This window comes from Vitis riparia, unplaced genomic scaffold (assembly GCF_004353265.1).
Source record: "Vitis riparia cultivar Riparia Gloire de Montpellier isolate 1030 unplaced genomic scaffold, EGFV_Vit.rip_1.0 scaffold205_pilon_pilon, whole genome shotgun sequence".
NCBI classification, from domain to species: Eukaryota; Viridiplantae; Streptophyta; class Magnoliopsida; order Vitales; family Vitaceae; genus Vitis; species Vitis riparia.
Genome location: NW_023269665.1, coordinates 420,419 through 437,653, shown reverse-complemented (window position 1 = coordinate 437,653; position 17,235 = coordinate 420,419).

Sequence of the window (17,235 nt, the reverse complement as noted above, 5' to 3'; positions counted from 1 at the left end):
TACTGGAAGAGAACACCTTGAGTGGTGCTCAATGTCTGGAATGTATGACATAGGCCTCTAAACTTTGAACTGGATATGGTGATAGAGGACTCAAATGGAGGAGGTGCTGATGTAGCTGGTACAACTAGTGGAGCTTCAGGAGTGGTAGGAGGAGCAGAAGTTGTAGCCTCAGGTGTGGGCACTGTAGGAGGTGTTGTAAGAGCAGGTGGTATGATCTCTATAGGTATCTCAGCCTACTGTGCCTACTGTGCCTGTGGTGGCTGCTCATCCTGTGGTGGCTCCAGAAGTGCTGGCATATCTGGGGCTCTTGGAGGTGCAACATAGGTCGTCAAATGATTCCATTTGTCGAGAGTGAATAGCTCTAGACAAACGTGGTGGCGCTCAAGCTGAGGCTTAGAAGGATAGCCCAAATGCTCTAACATTTGATAGAGCAGCCTAGGAAAAAGTAATGAAATGGCATATGCTCTTTAGAGCTTCTTCCTGTGGACATTCTCTTCAAAGTAGAGAAGAGAGGTCATAATCAAATGATGAAGGCCAAAGTAGAAACACTATGATCTTCAGAATAAAGCCTCCAATATAGCTCCTCTCCTCTACACCATATGCTGAAGTGGAAATATGTTGGAGTGCAGCACCACATCTAGAAGGAGCATCCCAAGTGGAAGCTACTTCCTAAGAAGAAATGAGCATGTAGAGGTCTTCTTGGACAATATACGGACCATGTCCCTCTGAGAAAAATGAGACCACTCTCTGAAATTTGTTGGACTCATAGGCTCATATGGAATGTGCAGGGCCTCTGCAATGTGTCTAGCTCCAAGGATACCATGGCGTCCATCAATAGTGAAGTGGATGATAGTAGGATCCCGGATGCGACGAGTAGTCATAGACTGATAAAAGTGTAGTGCTACTCTATGATAGAAGAAGTCTCTAAGATTCATTAAGTGCTCCAAATGGTATCTTTGCAGTAGGCGGAATGAATCTCTAAGCTCTAGCTGCTGTCTGAACATCTCCATATCAAAACATAGCTTAGAGTGGTATGGTGGCTCGACAATCCTAATTTCCCTCAATAGGTGGCTGTGTAACCATAGGTCGTTGAATAATTACTTCTAGAGTCATCCTAGAAGGAATCTAAGACTCTATAATAGGCGACTGAGGCTGTGGAGGTACAGATGACTCTCCTAGGCCTGAAACTCTGGCTTTATTTGTAGCAGGGCAACGAACGGATTTCTTGGGGTGCAAAGTGCTTGCTCCAGGTGTAGTGGGTGGTCTCTTCATCTTGTACCTGTGCTAAGGAGGGCTAGATGGCACTTCACCTTTAGAAGGTGGAATGGCAGAGGCCTGTGGAGTCTCAAATGTGGAATCCTACGCAAGTGAAGCTCTTAGCCTTTTATTGCGAGGTGATAGAGACATGGCATGGGCTCCTCTTGTCTTGGTCATGGCTGAAATGGAGAGGAATTGCTTGGCTTGCATTCCATAGGTTGTGTGTTAGGTGCGCGGAGTGATTCCTCTTCAGAAGCACGACCTCAGGGCTTCCAATGGAGGAGATGCTCTGGAATTTAGGTCTTCACAACTTGCAAGGGTTTTTTTCACAACTTGGAATGGTTGTGCGAAATGAAAATGGAAGAAACCAGAGGTTTAAATATGAATTAAAACGTCGGTTGGAATTTTCACAAGTTCCTTAGAATTCTCAAGTTGGTTCGCAAGTTGCCCCATTTAGCAACTTGATTGGCAAGTTGATTCACAGGCTGCAAAAATTGAAAATGAACTTGCGAAATGGCACACATGTGCTTGAAGGTGCTTTCACAGGCTGTGAAAATTTTCGCAAGTTGAATTGTGGACTTGCGAATTTGAGCTTTAAGGATTTTGCAAGTTGGCCCCTATTTTTACAAGTTGAAATATTGCTATGTTTTTCAAGCTTTTCCTCCTTTGGTTCTTTAAGGCTTTCCTCCAAACCCTTTGAAGTTCCTCCTAATTTTAATCATCCAAAAATTCAAAGTTAGATCAAAATAAAATAAATTAAAGCTAGAATTAAAATCAAAACAAATAATAAAGCTTTTAAATCAACAAAATTGAAACAAAAAATATGGACTTCGGTTAGTGATTACTACCAAAAAGTGTTATTTTGTAGACCTAACTATAATGGTTTTAAGCACCTTTGTGTAGTAATCATATTCATTTAACCCAATTAATTCATTAAGGTCCTTAGTAATTGGTTTTAACCATTTTGTGGCAAGTTTACATGTTTTTATCAGCTTATGAATCAATTCAAGCATGCCAAATGATGGAGGAGCTACTTGGACAAGTTAAAGGAAGGATTTTGGAAGTTTACAGGCTTGAATTTCAAGTGGAAACACAAGAACAAACAAGAACAATGGAGAAGAGGAGAACAGAGGACAACAGATGTAGTCTTCTTTTGCACTTTTGGGGCACTTTTCGAAGTCCATTTTCTACATACTATATACCATTTCAAAGCTCAGGAAGTCAAGAATCTAACGCTTTAAACCGTATACAATTTGGAGCTGAAATGAGGAAGATATGGCCTTCAGAAGACAACTACATCAAACCTTGCGAAAATTTCGCAAGGTGAATTTCTCCTTGCGAAATTTCGCAAGGGGATTTTCCTCATGGTGCGAAATTTTGGCATTTCGCAAGGTGAATTTCTCCTTGTGAAATTTTGCAAGGAGGATTTAGCACCTTGCGAAAATGCCAAATTTCCTCTGTTTCTCCACACACGCACCACCGACTTCCTAGATATTTTTAGCTTGATATTTTCTCATGTAAATTCCTTTTGTAACCTTGTAATCAACCAATGAAAAGGTTTCTTTTGTAATAGTTGTAATTTAGCTTGTTATTGTCTTTAAATAGAGGTGAAGAGCCTTAGACAAGAAATCTTGTAACCTGTAACCTTATAAGTTATAAGAGCACTTTTGTTCATACGTTTTTTCTCTCTTTTCTTTCTCATTTTCTTAGTAGCCAAACATCCTTGGAGGATGAAATCCCCAAGGATGAGAGGCTAAAACCTTTAAGTTTCTCAAAGTATGGATGTTATGTGATGGCTTGGATGCAATCCCATGGAAATTTCTCGCACCTGGAAGGTAAGGTAGTCGTTTTTCATTAATGGTTTATTAATGCAAAGTTTGGTTTTTATTTCCTTTGGACAACTTCCAACGGCCAATACTTGATAAGCTTTTGGATTTCTATCCATTAGTTATCTCCTATGAGCTATTGGAAGGTGAGGTTTTCAATTCCAAGTTTTGCATTAATCAGTTAGAACCAATTTCAATGGCCATTGAAAGGTGAGTTTATCACCTGGAATGACTTTGAGTTGCCAATATTTGGTAAGCTTTTAGCTTTAGACCATTAGTTATCTCTTACGAGCCATTCAAAGGAAGTCTAAGTTGAATAACCATTGATGAAATTCACTACCATCTGTTTTGTCATTTTAAAGGATTAAAACTTGATTTGCTAAATCCATACCGGTTCGGGAAGCAAGCATCACCATAGTTGCAACCCCAACGCGAGGAGCCTATCCTGAGATTTCCAATTTGCATAAGAGCCAGAGCATAGCTATCCTATCTTTGAGAAACTTGTTTTTACACCTTTTTTAACCTATTTTTATGTTAGTTTAGTTTACAGCACCTTCATCTTTTTATGTTTTCATCTTAACCTAATTTTTATTAAGAAAAGTTCACTCCATCCTCCGAACTTCACTAGTTAAAGTAAAAACCCTTCCCAGTGTTCGATCCTAGAGCCACTATGTTATAGTAGCTTTGCTACTTTAGTGTAAGGACCTTAGGTATAAATTTTTGTTGATACCCTTACATGCCAAGCTACCAAGAGTCGGGTTATCAGTTAGTCTTCAAAAAGACTAAGTCCATCTACCCCTTTTGGTTAAGATTGCTGTGGCTCAAGGAGACTGACTTCCTCCTTGTCTTTATTGAAAGGCTCCATGAATGGCTTGAGATGGTGGCCATTGACTTTGAAAGTGTTTGTGCTGTTGGAATTGAGTAGTTCCATGATTCGTGTCCCAGCTAGTGCACCTTGAGTTTGATTCTCAAATGGGAGTAATCAACAAAATTTATAACCTATATCACCATGCACTAGGATAGCTTTAGCTAATATAGCATAGTGGCTCTAGGATCGTTCACTAGGAAGGGCTTTCAACTCACAACTGATACCAATTCAAAGTTGAATTGGTGCTTTTTCATTTCAAGGTTAGCTTAAGAAGAAAACATAAACGTTGGTTGAAAAAGGATTTGTTTTAAGCTAACTAAAAAGAAAGTAATGGAAATTACTTATGAAGAAAGGCATTCCTTGGAGTTTTAGGTTCACAGGGGAGGCTCCTCATGCAAAAACAGAGCTCTGGTCACTTGAATATTTTCCTCGCATTAAAGACTTTACATATAGTTAATTCTCTAACCGGTGTTGTATAGATGTTTCCCTTTAATGGATTTCAGCACTAATTCCGTCTCACTGATGCAACTTACAAGGGCTCGTGCCTCTCACCTAGCATTCGCCATTCAAGGTGATCATTAACCTTAGACTTCCCTTCTCAAGCTCGCAAGAGATAACTAATGGATGTCTCCTTAGAGTCCAAAAGCTTACCAAGTGTTGGCAATTCTAGAAAATCCTACCTTCAAGTCACCTCCTAAAAGCTCGCAGGAGATAAACTAGTGCATCTCCATGCACGGAGATCACTTGCCTTACCAAGTGTTGGCTCAGGTGAATTAAAGGTGTTTTAAGTTAACTAAAAACATAGAAATCATTAACGGGTCACACTTTCTCTTCATTAACAGCTGAAACAACAAAACTACCAATTCTTGCATTTGGGGCCTTACCCGGCAACCTTAGCTCTAAGGAACTAAAAGCCTAGCTGCTCATTCTATGAGGAAACATCCTTAGAGCTTGTTTGGCTAGTAAGAAAAAAAATAAATATAATACAATCAAAACGAGAAGGTAAGGCAGAGCAAAAGCTCTGTATTTTACTTCCTTTTAAAACTATATAAATGATGTCTCTGAGAACAAGCTCCCCGACATCTATATGTAATGGAAATTAAAAACAATATACATGAGGCTAATTACCCTTTATTCTTGCTTAAATACTAAGGAATCCTATGATAGGTGGATTACAAGGAAAGTTTGGGGATTTAGACATCAAATATCTTAAGCAAAAAATCTAAAAATGTCAGTCGCAAATATCGGGAAGCTTCAGGAGAATTTCGCAGGCGTGCAAGATGGCTGCGAAAGTTTGCAGCATGAAGGATACCATTTCACAGCCATCCTCTTATGATTTCGCAGCCAAATGCTGATTTTGCAACCCGCAAAATTGGCCTTTAGCTTGGTGTGATCGGCTTCCAATGGCTGTAACTCCTTCATTTCAACTCCAAATCATGTACCATTTGAAGCATTGGATTACTGACTTCCCAAGCTTCAAAACGACATATAGTATGCATAAATTGAGCTCCAGGAAATGCTCCAAAAGTGGCTGACAGTTGCTGTCCTCTTGAATGCTTCATGTTAGATTTTTCTCTTTGCTTTCCCTCCTTGCATTCCGGATTTGCTTATGGCAAAGGACTTTAAAGCTTCAAAGCTTTGGTTCTTCATGTTACTAAGATTTCCATTGCTTTGCCATGGATTCCAAAGAACTCTCCTCAATCTTGGATTGCTTTGGTGATCAAATTACTAACAAAAACACCAAAACTTACACAATTTGATTAGAAATGATTGCAAAGGTCCTTAATATGTTAATTGAGTTAAAAGGTAATAACTACCACTTAAAAGTGTTTAAAAGAGCTAATTACAATATATCAAATAGCACTTTTTGAGTAGTAATCACTCCCCCCAACCGACATATTGCTAGTCCCTTAGCAATAAATGAGAGAAAAAGTAAACTAAAAAGTAATATACTTTACAAGATCATGCTTATCACTTCCAAAAAATTTTAAGTGGCATGATGATCAAACTCTCACATGGAACATTAAAGAAATATAAACTCAAATTTCAACAAGAGTTATCAAATACTTTGCTAATCACAATTCATAAAGGGAAGGCATTATGCAAATTGAAGCTTTAAAATCATTTCCACTTCCAAAGGACCTTACTCTTCCACAAAAATCTAAGTGTTAGTTGATAGTTTCCGAATATAGTATGCTAAACTAATCTCTCCCCCCAACCTAGCTCTTTTTCAACACTTAGCAAATTGACCAAATTTAATAGGCTAAGAACCCACCCTTTCGTTTCACAATTTTTTTCATTATAGGAGTACAAGGCTTAAGGGTATTCTTTTCTAAATTGTCCATGTAATGGGGGTCCATCGATGACTCCCAACCAATTAAGGTTTAAGGCATCAAGCTTTAAGGATCTTTCAACCACTAACTCCTCGGATTTTACCCCGGACTTTTTAGAATGAATTTTAATACCCAAGCACCTACAGTATGTTAAACTCCACCTATTCACCCTTGTAACGAGCATTGAGGTCGGTGACTCCCAACCAATGAAGGCTTAGGGCACCAAAATTTAAAGATTTTCACCATATACCCCTCAGACCTTGCTCAGGTTTCAAGGCAAGCAAACATTTTTTTGTTTCTTTTCTTTTCTTTTCCAAAGGCTCATTGGCCTTCTATAAGGTGTCCCAACACTATTAAATGAGGTCAAAGGTACCAAGTCTAAATTTTCCTAAGTCAAGAGGGAAATAGTTTCTCATCTTATAATCAGAACCTATTGTGCATAGTGTGTGAAAAGCTTAAAGTGGAAGAACTAAGCTTGAATTCAATAGAAGTTTCAACAACTCATCAACTTTAGTAAGCATAATACAAACTCTAAGTCAAGTGAAAAAACAAAAATTCAATTCTCCCATTTCAATTTGAAAATGTTTCCTTAATAACCATGGAGAGGAGAATAAAAACTTTAAAAAATTTTAAAATTAAGCAAAAAGCAACTAAATTACCAAAATAACTTAGCATTAACAACAAAACTTCCTTCCTCAACTCCCCCCCCCCCCCCCCAACCAAGCTAAACATTGTCCTCAATGTGGCATGAGCGATTGAGATTATAGGGAGGAAGTGGTACCTCCTGAGTGATATCAATTTTGAGTATTGATTGGAGAAACCACATGTTTCAAAAACAATAAAAGATATGGGTAGAGGAATTAAAATAAAATAATGCTAAGAGTGCTTAAAAATTGATAGATTTGTATTACTTCAATTCACGCAAGTACAAGAAAAGAACAAGTAATACAATTAATCCCAATATATAATATCAAAAGCATGGAATTTCATAAAGGACATACATAAACGAAATACATAAAGGAAATATGAAAATGATCAAATGGTGGGTGGAGGATGATGTGGAGATGATGGCTCAGCTGCCTCTGTCTCTTCTGTAATCGGCTCCTCTAGTGGCATAGTCTGATCTACAAAAGGAGGGGCCTATGATGGCTCTGGTGGGCTAGGAATGGGGTGCTCAGGAGCTGATATAATACCTATATGATGCTGAATCTACCTCAGGATGGTAGTGTGCTGGGTATGAGTGGCGATAATCTGCTCCTGATGAGCACTAAGAGCTGTGATTTGTTGGGTGAGGATGCTCTGAGAAGTGGCCAATGCCTGGAAAGTGTGGCATAGGCCTCTATACTCGATAATGGATATAGCAATCCTTGGCTTAGCTGAATGAGATGGCTTTGATATGGGTGGAATAGCAGGGGGAGTCCGTGGTGTGACCTAAGGAGCAGAGGGTGCAACCTCTGGTGTAGGCTCTATAGAGGTCACTACAGGGGCAAGTGGCGGAGTGCCAGCTGGTATCTCAACTGGCTCCTCTAGGTGATCTGGATGCTTTGGTCCAGCTGGTGCTCCCTGGTCTGCACCATAGGCCATCATACTCGTCCCTCTATCGAAGTGAATATCTATCGACAAATGCGTTTACTCTCAAGCTAAGGCTTTGTTGGATATCCTAAATGCTCCAAAATCTGGCATAACAATCTGGGGAAGAGAAGTTAAATAACATGCGCTCAGAGTAGCTTCTTCCTATGGACCTTCTCTTCAAAGTACAGAAGAGTGGCCATGATGAGATGGCGAGGGCCAAAGAAGTATCCCTCAGATATCCTGAATAATGCCTCCAACAAAACTCCTCTCCTCTGCACCCAATGCTGAAGTGGAAAGATGTTATGGCACAGGAGTGCATCAATGAAGAACATGCTGGGAGGAAGCTCCTTCCTCAACAGATAATAGCACGATGATGCTCCTCTGGATAGAATATGAACTATATCGCTCTGTGCAGGATGAGTCCAGACTCGAAAATCCTCTGGACGTGCTGGCTCATAAGGAATATGGAGTGCCTCTGCTATATGTTGGCCTCTTAGAATACCATGGCGTCCATCTATGGTGAAGTGGATGATTGTAGGATCCCAAACCTGGTTTGTGGTCATGGACTGATAGAAGTCCAATGCCACGCGAGGATAGAAAAAATCCTTGAGAGTCAGCAAATGCTCCATATGGTACCTCTATAGCAGATAGAAGGAATCCCTGAGCTCGGGCTGAAGTCTGAAAGTGGTTGTGTCGGAGTAGAGCTCGGAGTGGAATGGCCTTGCCCTGCAATCCAAATTACCCTCAATAGGTGGCTGAGTAACCATGGGGCGTCTAATAACCACCTCAGGAGTCATGCCTGAGGGAATCTGGGATTCTTTGGCTGGCAGCTGAGACGACTGAGACTTCTTGACAGGTGGTGGAGATGGCGTAGGCTCTGATTCAGGCTCTGAAGACTGGTCTGTTAGATCAATTGGCTCAGAGACCTTGTCTTTCTTCGTTGGGGGACCGGTACCTGACTTTTTGGCTCCAGAAGAGCTTGTACCGATCATGGTAAGTGACCTTCGCGTCTGATAGCGCCTCACAAGAGGATTGATGGGTGCATCCTCAACAGGAGGTGGGACAACTGGTGGCCGTGGAGGCTCAGATGTGGCAGCTTAAACAGGGTTCCCTCTTGGAATTCTCAGGCGAGATGATGGGGATGAGGACTTAGCTCCTCGGGTTCTAGCCATGGTTGGTCAGAAAAGTGGCCGAAGGTGTGCGCGGTTTGGCTCAAGCAGAGGGGTCAGACGGAGAGTTGCTCTAGCTTGGCTCCTCTTTGGTACCTTTTTGAAGTTCAAATGACCAGTTAGAATAGGAAATATGGAATTTATACCGTGTAAAAGGGATGCCAAGGGACGCTTTTCATTTTCGCAGCAGATGGCCATTTTCGCAGCGGAGGGTGGATTTCGCAGAGGAGGGCATTTTGGCAACATTTTCACAACCCATTTCACGAAATGAGGGTACGAAACTACGAAATGGCACTCGTGTGCTAAGGGGTGGTTTCACAGCTGCAAAACCACCTACGAAATGGGGGCTCGGCTACGAAAATAAGGATTTTTAAGCGTGGAGGATTTCGCAACCGTTTCGTAGCTGCGAAATGAGGGAGGGAAGGGGTCTACAAAATGGCACTCATATGCCAAAGGGGTGTTTTACAGGTGCGAAAATTTTCGCAGAGGGGGGTATGAGGCTGCGAAATCATTTCGCAACCAAGTGGCAATTTCACAGTGGCTACTTGGGGGCTGCGAAATCATTTTGCAGCTAAGGGCCATTTCACAGCAGCTACTTGGGGGCTGCGAAATCATTTCGTAGCCAATGGCCATTTTAGCAGGGGCCCTTTTTAGGCTACGAAATTTTGTAGACCATGCTTTCTCCTTGCTTTTAAGCTCTTATTGATTCCTAGCTTCCTTCTTTCAATTTCTTTGCAATTCCTCCTGCTTTTGATTATTCAAAAAGATTAAGTTACATATAAATGACACAATTTAAGACCAAAATTAAAATCAAAGCAATTAATAAAGCTTATAAATTAACATAATTAAACAAAAAACATGGACTTTGGTGAAACCAAGTCCATCTAACCCTTTTCTGATTAGGCTTTTTGTCGCTCAAGGAGGTTGATTTCCTCATTTTCTTGCTTGAATGGCTCAATGAATGGCTTGAGACGATGACCATTGACTTTAAAGATGTCTGTGCCATTGGGATTCAATAATTCCACCACTCCATTGAGATGCACTTGGTGAATAATGAAAGGGCTTATCCACCTTGACTTGAGCTTCCCAAAGAAAGATATGGAGCCTTGAATCATAGAGTAAGACTTTTTGTCATTTCCGGAATGTTTTGTTGGAAATTAATTGATCATGCCACCTCATCATCCTCTGTTTTGCAACTTTGGAATTGATGTAAGCGTCATTTCTTAATTCCTCCATCTCATTGAGGTCTAAGCACCTCTTTGCCTCGGTTCTGATCAAGTCCATGTTTAACCTTCTGATTGCCCACCAAGCCTTGTATTCAACTTCCACAGGGAGATGGCATGCTTTATCATAGATTAGGCAATAGGGAGACATACCAAGAATAGTCTTGTAAGCCATTCTATATGCCCATAAAGAATCATGAAGCTTAATAGACCAATCTCTTCTGCTCGTGATCACCATCTTCATCATTATATTCTTGATTTCCCTGTTTGCTAGCTCCACTTGCCCGGAAGTCTGAGGGTGATAAGGTATAGCTACCTTATGCTTCACTCCATACTTGGCTAATAGGGTTTCAAAAGGTTTGTTGCAAAAATGAGTACCTCATCACTGATTATGGCCTTGGCACCCCAAATCTTGAGAAGATGTTCTCCTTAAGAAATTGAGAACCACCCTGTGATCATTGTGTTTACAGGGGATTGCCTCAACCCATTTAGAAACATAGTCCACCCCCACTAAGATATAAGAGTTACCAAAAGACATTGGGAAAGGTCCCATGAAGTCAATACCCCAAACATCAAGAGATCAACTATTAGGATGGGGTTCATGGGCATTTGATTTCTTTTTTTTAGCTTCCCAAGGCTTTGGCATCTATCACAGCTCCTACACATGATGTGGGCATCTTTGAAAAGTGATGGCCAAGTAAACCCTGATTGCAACACCTTCATGGCTATTTTCTGAGAGGCAAAGTGGCCTCCACATGTATTCTCATGGCAATGGCTGAGGATTCCTTGTTGCTCTTCTTCAGGGACACACTTCCTTATTATCTGATCTGCACAATACTTGAAAAGAAAAGGCTCTTCCCAATAATAAGCATGAATCTTTGCAAAGAAGTGCTTCCTGTCTTGTGCTTTCCACTCACTTGGAACTTCACCAGTAACCAAATAGTTAGCAATATGAGCATACCAAGGAGTTTTCTCTAGCAACATAAGTGATTCCTCAGGAAAGTCATCATTAATAGGTAAGACATGGGAATTGTGTGCTATAGCCAACCTTGAAAGGTGGTCAGCTACCACATTCTCCACTCCTTTCTTGTCTCTGATTTGGAGATCGAACTCTTGTAATAAAATAATCCATCTAATCAACCTTGCTTTTGCATCTTGCTTTGTCAATAAATACTTCAAGGCTGAATGGTCAGTGAAAACAATGATGAAAGACCCTACCAAATAAGCACAAAACTTGTCTAAGGCAAACACCACAGCTAACAACTCTTTCTATGTAGTTGTGTAGTTCCTTTGAGCTTCATTCAATGTCTTGCTTGCATAGTAGATCACATATGGCTTTCCATCTTCTTTTTGGCCAAGTACAGCTCCTATAGCAAAGTCACTGGCATCACACATTACTTCAAAGGGTAGTTTCCAGTTGGGGGCCCTCACTGTTGGAGCGGTTGTCAAAAATTGCTTCAATTGATCAAAACTCTTTTGAAATCTGTCATCCCATATAAACTTAGCATCCTTAGCCAAAAGTTCACAAAGAGGCTTTGAAAGCTTAGAGAAGTCTTTTATAAATCTCCTGTAGAACCCTGCATGGCCAAGGAATTGCCTTACTCCTTTTACAGTTGTTGGGGATGGCAATTTGACAATAAGTTCCACCTTTGCTTTATCAACTTCAATGCCTTTCTCGGAGATGATATGGCCAAGGACAATTCCTTGATGTACCATAAAATGACATTTCTCCCAGTTGAGCACCAAGTCATTTTCAATGAATCTGTTAAGAACCACTTCCAAATTGACTAAGCATTCTTCAAATGTACCTCCATATATGGTGATATCATCCATGAAAACCTCCATAATTCGCTCCACCATATCACTGAAGATACTAAGCATACATCTTTGGAATGTTGCAGGTGCATTGCATAAACCAAAAGGCATTCTTCTGTAGGCGTATGTTCCAAATGGACATGTGAAAGTAGTCTTCTCTTGATCTTCAACATCGATTTCAATTTGAAAATACCCCGAGTACCCATCCAAGAAATAATAGAAAGGATGGCCAAAGACTCTCTCCAGCACTTGATCAATAAATGGCAATGGAAAATGATATTTCCTTGTCACGACATTCAATTTCCTATAATCAATACACACCCTCCAACCTGAAGTGAGGCGTGTAGCAATTTCTTCTTCTTTTTCATTTTGAACCATAGTAATCCCTGACTTCTTTGGTACCACTTGAGTAGGACTCACCTAAGGGTTATTAGATATGGGATAATAATACCCCTGAAGTAGCTTCAGCACCCCAGCTCGCACCACCTCTTATAAATGAGGATTCAATCTTCTTTGAGGTTGATGAATTGGTTTAGCTTCTTCCTCCATATATATATGATGTGTACAAACCAAAGGATTAATGCCTTTCAAGTCCGATATTTTCCATCCTATTGCTTTCTTACACCTCTTGAGAACTTCAAGTAGAGAAATCTCCTGATGAGTAGTAAGAGATGAAGATATACCAACAGGGCATTACTTATTTCCTTCCAAGTATGTGTATTTCAACTCCATGGGTAGAGGCTTCAAATTGAGTTTGGGGTCTCTTCCTTAGCAGCTTCTTATGCCTCCTCTTTATTGAACAAAGGTAGAATCTCTTATCTCCTCCTCCAACCTTGTAGAGTAGCAAGCACATCAGCGAGTTCAAACAACCCTTCTTCAAGATCCCCAAGACTTTCATTCAACTTGTCTTGCATATTCTCATTACAGTGCTCCTCCACTAGAGTGTCAATAATACATACCTCTTCTAGACCTTCTTCTTTTTCTGGAGTGATTAGCTTCTTAGACATATAAAAGATATTGAGCTCAAGTGTCATGTTACCAAAAGTGAGTTGCATGAGTCCATTCCTACAATTTTTTATTGCATTTGAGGTAGCAAGGAATGGTCTTCCAAGGATGATTGGAACATAATTAGCTTCCTTAACAAAGGTGTCCGTATCAAGAACAACAAAATCTACTAGATAGTAGAAATTATCAACTTGAACTAAGACATCTTCAATTATCCCCCTTGGAATTTTCGTTGATCTATCAGCTAAAGATAGAGTGATTGATGTTGTCTTCAATTCACCAAGTCCCAATTGCTTGTAGACAGAGTATGGTAGCAAATTCACACTTGCTCCCAAGTCTAACAAAGCTTTTTCCACTACCTTTCCCCCAATCATGATTGAAATGGTAGGACATCCCAGATCTTTGTACTTCAAAGGAGACTTGCATTGTATGATGGCACTTACTTGCTCAGTCAAGAAGGCTTTCTTATTCACATTCAACCCTTTTTTGATAGTACACAAGTCCTTTAGGAATTTTGCATACGTTGGACCTTGTTTAATCATATCCAGCAATGGAATATTGACTTTCACTTGTCTCAATACTTCAAGAATTTCTAGTGCATTTCTAATCCCCTTTTTTCCATGCAAAGCTTGAGGAAAAGGTGGAGATGTGTGTTTCTTCATCATTTCTTCCTTAATAAGCTCTTTCTCCGGATTTGCATTCACTGTAGAATCATGGTCCTCTTTCCCTTCACCGATATCTTTCTTCTTTCCTTTGATTTCCTCCCTCTTCTTTGCCTCTTCTTCTTCTTTCTCTTCAACATGTGGCTTGGGTGTTGGCAACTCAACCTTTTACCACTCCTTAGAGTGATCAAGGCTTTGACATCTCTCCTTTATGAAGATTCTCCTTCATGAGTTTCCACTTCATGGATACCCTTGGGGTTTTGGTGAGGTTGAGAAGGAAATCTACCATTCTCTTGCACTGTGTTCAAATTAGTGAGCCTTGAGATTGAGTATTGGAGATTATCTATCTTCTGAGATAAGTTATTTTGCATCCCGTCCATCATTCTATTCAATGTATTCTCTACACTGTCAATTCTTTGACTAAGTTGAGCATTGATGGATTTTTGGTCTCCAACAAGATCTCCCACAACCTTGCTGATATTCACTATTGTTTTTCAAGACTTGAAGCTTGTTGAGATGGTTGAGTCGGCTGTTGGTATTGAGGTGCTCTTGGCTTCCATAAAAAATTTGGATGATTCCTCGGACTTGAGTTGTAAGTGTTTCCATACGAAGCATTGCTATTGGGCTTGAATTGTCCAATAACATTTGCTTGATCTCCAAACATTTCTCTAGCAACTGGAATTGTAGGGCACTCCTCCACCAAGTGTTCATAAGATTGATAAATAGAACATGACTTTACTTGCACTAGTGTTTCAGTAACGGCTTGCACTTCATGCATCTTTTTTAGTTCTAGCTCTTCCAATCTTCTTGTCATAGCTGTAAATTTTGCTTTCATATCAACATCTTCATTCAAGGTGTACATCCCAACCTTAGCATGAAAAGCATTCGGTTGAGACTTCATCTTTCCCACTTTTCCTCTGTTCGGTTCATCCCATCCCCTTGAGACTTCAGCTACATAACTCAAGAAATCCATAGCTTCCTCCGGATTCTTACTCATGAAATCCCCTCCACACATTGTCTCGAGGAGTTGCTTCATTGAGGAAGACATCCCATCATAGAAATAACTCACCAATAGCCATGTATCAAAACCATGGTGAGGACAAGCATTGATGGCTTCCATGTATCTTTCCCAACACTCATAGAATTTCTCATTCTCTTTAGCTGAGAAGTTTGAAATTTGCCTTTTCAAGCCATTCGTTCTATGAGTAGGAAAAAAATTCTTGAGGAATTCAGCTTGTAAATCAATCCAAGTACATATACTCCTTGGCCTTAAAGAATTAAGCCAAATCTTGGCTTTATCCTTTAAAGTAAAAGGAAATAGCTTAAGCCTCATCAAGTCAATTGAAGCTTCTCCCTCTTAGAATGTATTATAAACTTCTTCAAATTCCTTGATATATGCATATGGATTCTCACTTTCCATTCCATGGAAAGTTGGTAGAAGTGGAACAATATGGGGTCTGATCACTAGCTGCTATGTAGGGGGCATTATACATGATGGTGCACTCATACGAGGTGGATGCATGCGGTCCCTCATTGATCTGAATTCATTGGGATTGCCCTGGTGACCATGGTGGCTATGCTGATCTTCAAGTGTAGCTTCCATGATGTTCAAGCTCAATTCCAATTCCTTGTTATGAGGTGTTTCATGTTTAACAAGCCTTCCTCCAATATCTCGTATCCACTTTGGGCATACACAACTAGTATCAACTGTAACAAAAACAAAAACAGAGGAAAACAAAAGAAAATAAAACTACAAAAAGACTTAGATTAACTAAAACTAAATTAAAAGATATGTTAGAATATGAACAAGTACAAGAAACAATTAAAAGAGTTAGTTAAATGAAAGAAAATTCACCAAACTTGTGATGAAAATCACAAGTATGCTGAAATAATATCACTGTGAAGTTGGCACCTTTCCCGGCAACGACGCTATTTGATTCGTGTCTCAGCTGGTGCACCTTGAGTTTGATCCTCAAACGGGAGTAATCAACAAAATTTATAACCTATATCACCATGCACTAGGATAGCTTTAGCTAATATAGCATAGTGGCTCTAGAATCGTTCACTGGGAAGGGTTTTCAACTCACAACTGATACCAATTCAAAGTTGAATTGGTGCTTTTTCATTTCAAGGTTAGCTTAAGAAGAAAACATAAACTTTGGTTGAAGAAGGATTTGTTTTAAGCTAACTAAAAAGAAAGTAATGGAAATTACTTATGAAGAAAGGCATTCCTTGGAGTTTTAGGTTCATAGGGGAGGCTCCTCATGCAAAAACAAAGCTCTGGTCACTTGAATCTTTTCCTCGCATTAGAGAATTCACATATGGTTAATTCTCTAACCGGTGTTGTACAGATGTTTCCCTTTAATGGATTTTAGCACTAATTCCCTCTCACTGATGCCACTTGCAATGGCTCGTGCCTCTCACCTAGCATTCACCATTCAAGGTGATCATTAACCTTGGACTTCCCTTCTCAAGCTCGCAAGAGATAACTAATGGATGTCTCCTTAGAGTCCAAAATTTACCAAGTGTTGGCAATTCTAGAAAATCCTACCTTCAAGTCACCTCCCAAAAGCTCACAAGAGATAGACTAGTGCATCTCCATGGACGGAGATCACTTGCCTTACCAAGTGTTGGCTCAGGTGAATTGAAGGCGTTTTAAGTTAACTAAAAACATAGAAATCATTAACGGGTCACACTTTCTCTTCATTAACAACTGAAACAACAAAACTACCAATTCTTGCATTTGGGGCCTTACCCGGTAACCTTAGCTCCAATGAACTAAAATCCTAGCCGCTCATTCTCTAAGGAAACATCCTCAGAGCTTGTTTGGCTAGTAATAAAAAAATATATATAATACAATCAAAACGAGAAGGTAAGGCAAAGCAAACACTCTGTATTTTACTTCCTTTTAAAACTATACAAATGATGTCTCTAAGAACAAGCTCCTTGACATCTATATGTAATGGAAATTACAAACAATATATATGAGGCTAATTACCCTTTGTTCTTGCTTAAAGACTAAGGAATCTTATGATAGGTGGATTACAAGGAGAGTTTGGGGATTTAGAAATCAAATATCTGAAGCAAAAAAATCTAAAAATGTTGGTCGCAAATATCGGGAAGCTTCAGGAGAATTTCACAAGCGTGCAAGATGGCTGCGAAATTTCACTACATGAAGGACACCGTTTCGCAGCCATTGTCTTGTGATTTTGCAGCCAAAGGCTGATTTCGCAGCTCGCGAAATTAGCCTTTAGCTTGGTGTGATCGCCTTCCAATGGCTATAACTCCTTCATTTCAACTCTGAATCATGCACTGTTTAAAGCATTGGATTTCTAACTTCCTAAGCTTTGAAACAATATATAGTATGCATAAATTGAGCTCCAATAAGTGCTCCAAAAGTGGCTGACAATTGCTATCCTCTTGAATGCTTCATGTTAGATTTTTCTCTTTGCTTTCCCTTCCTGCATTCCGGATTTGCTTATGGCAAAGGACTTTAATGATTCAA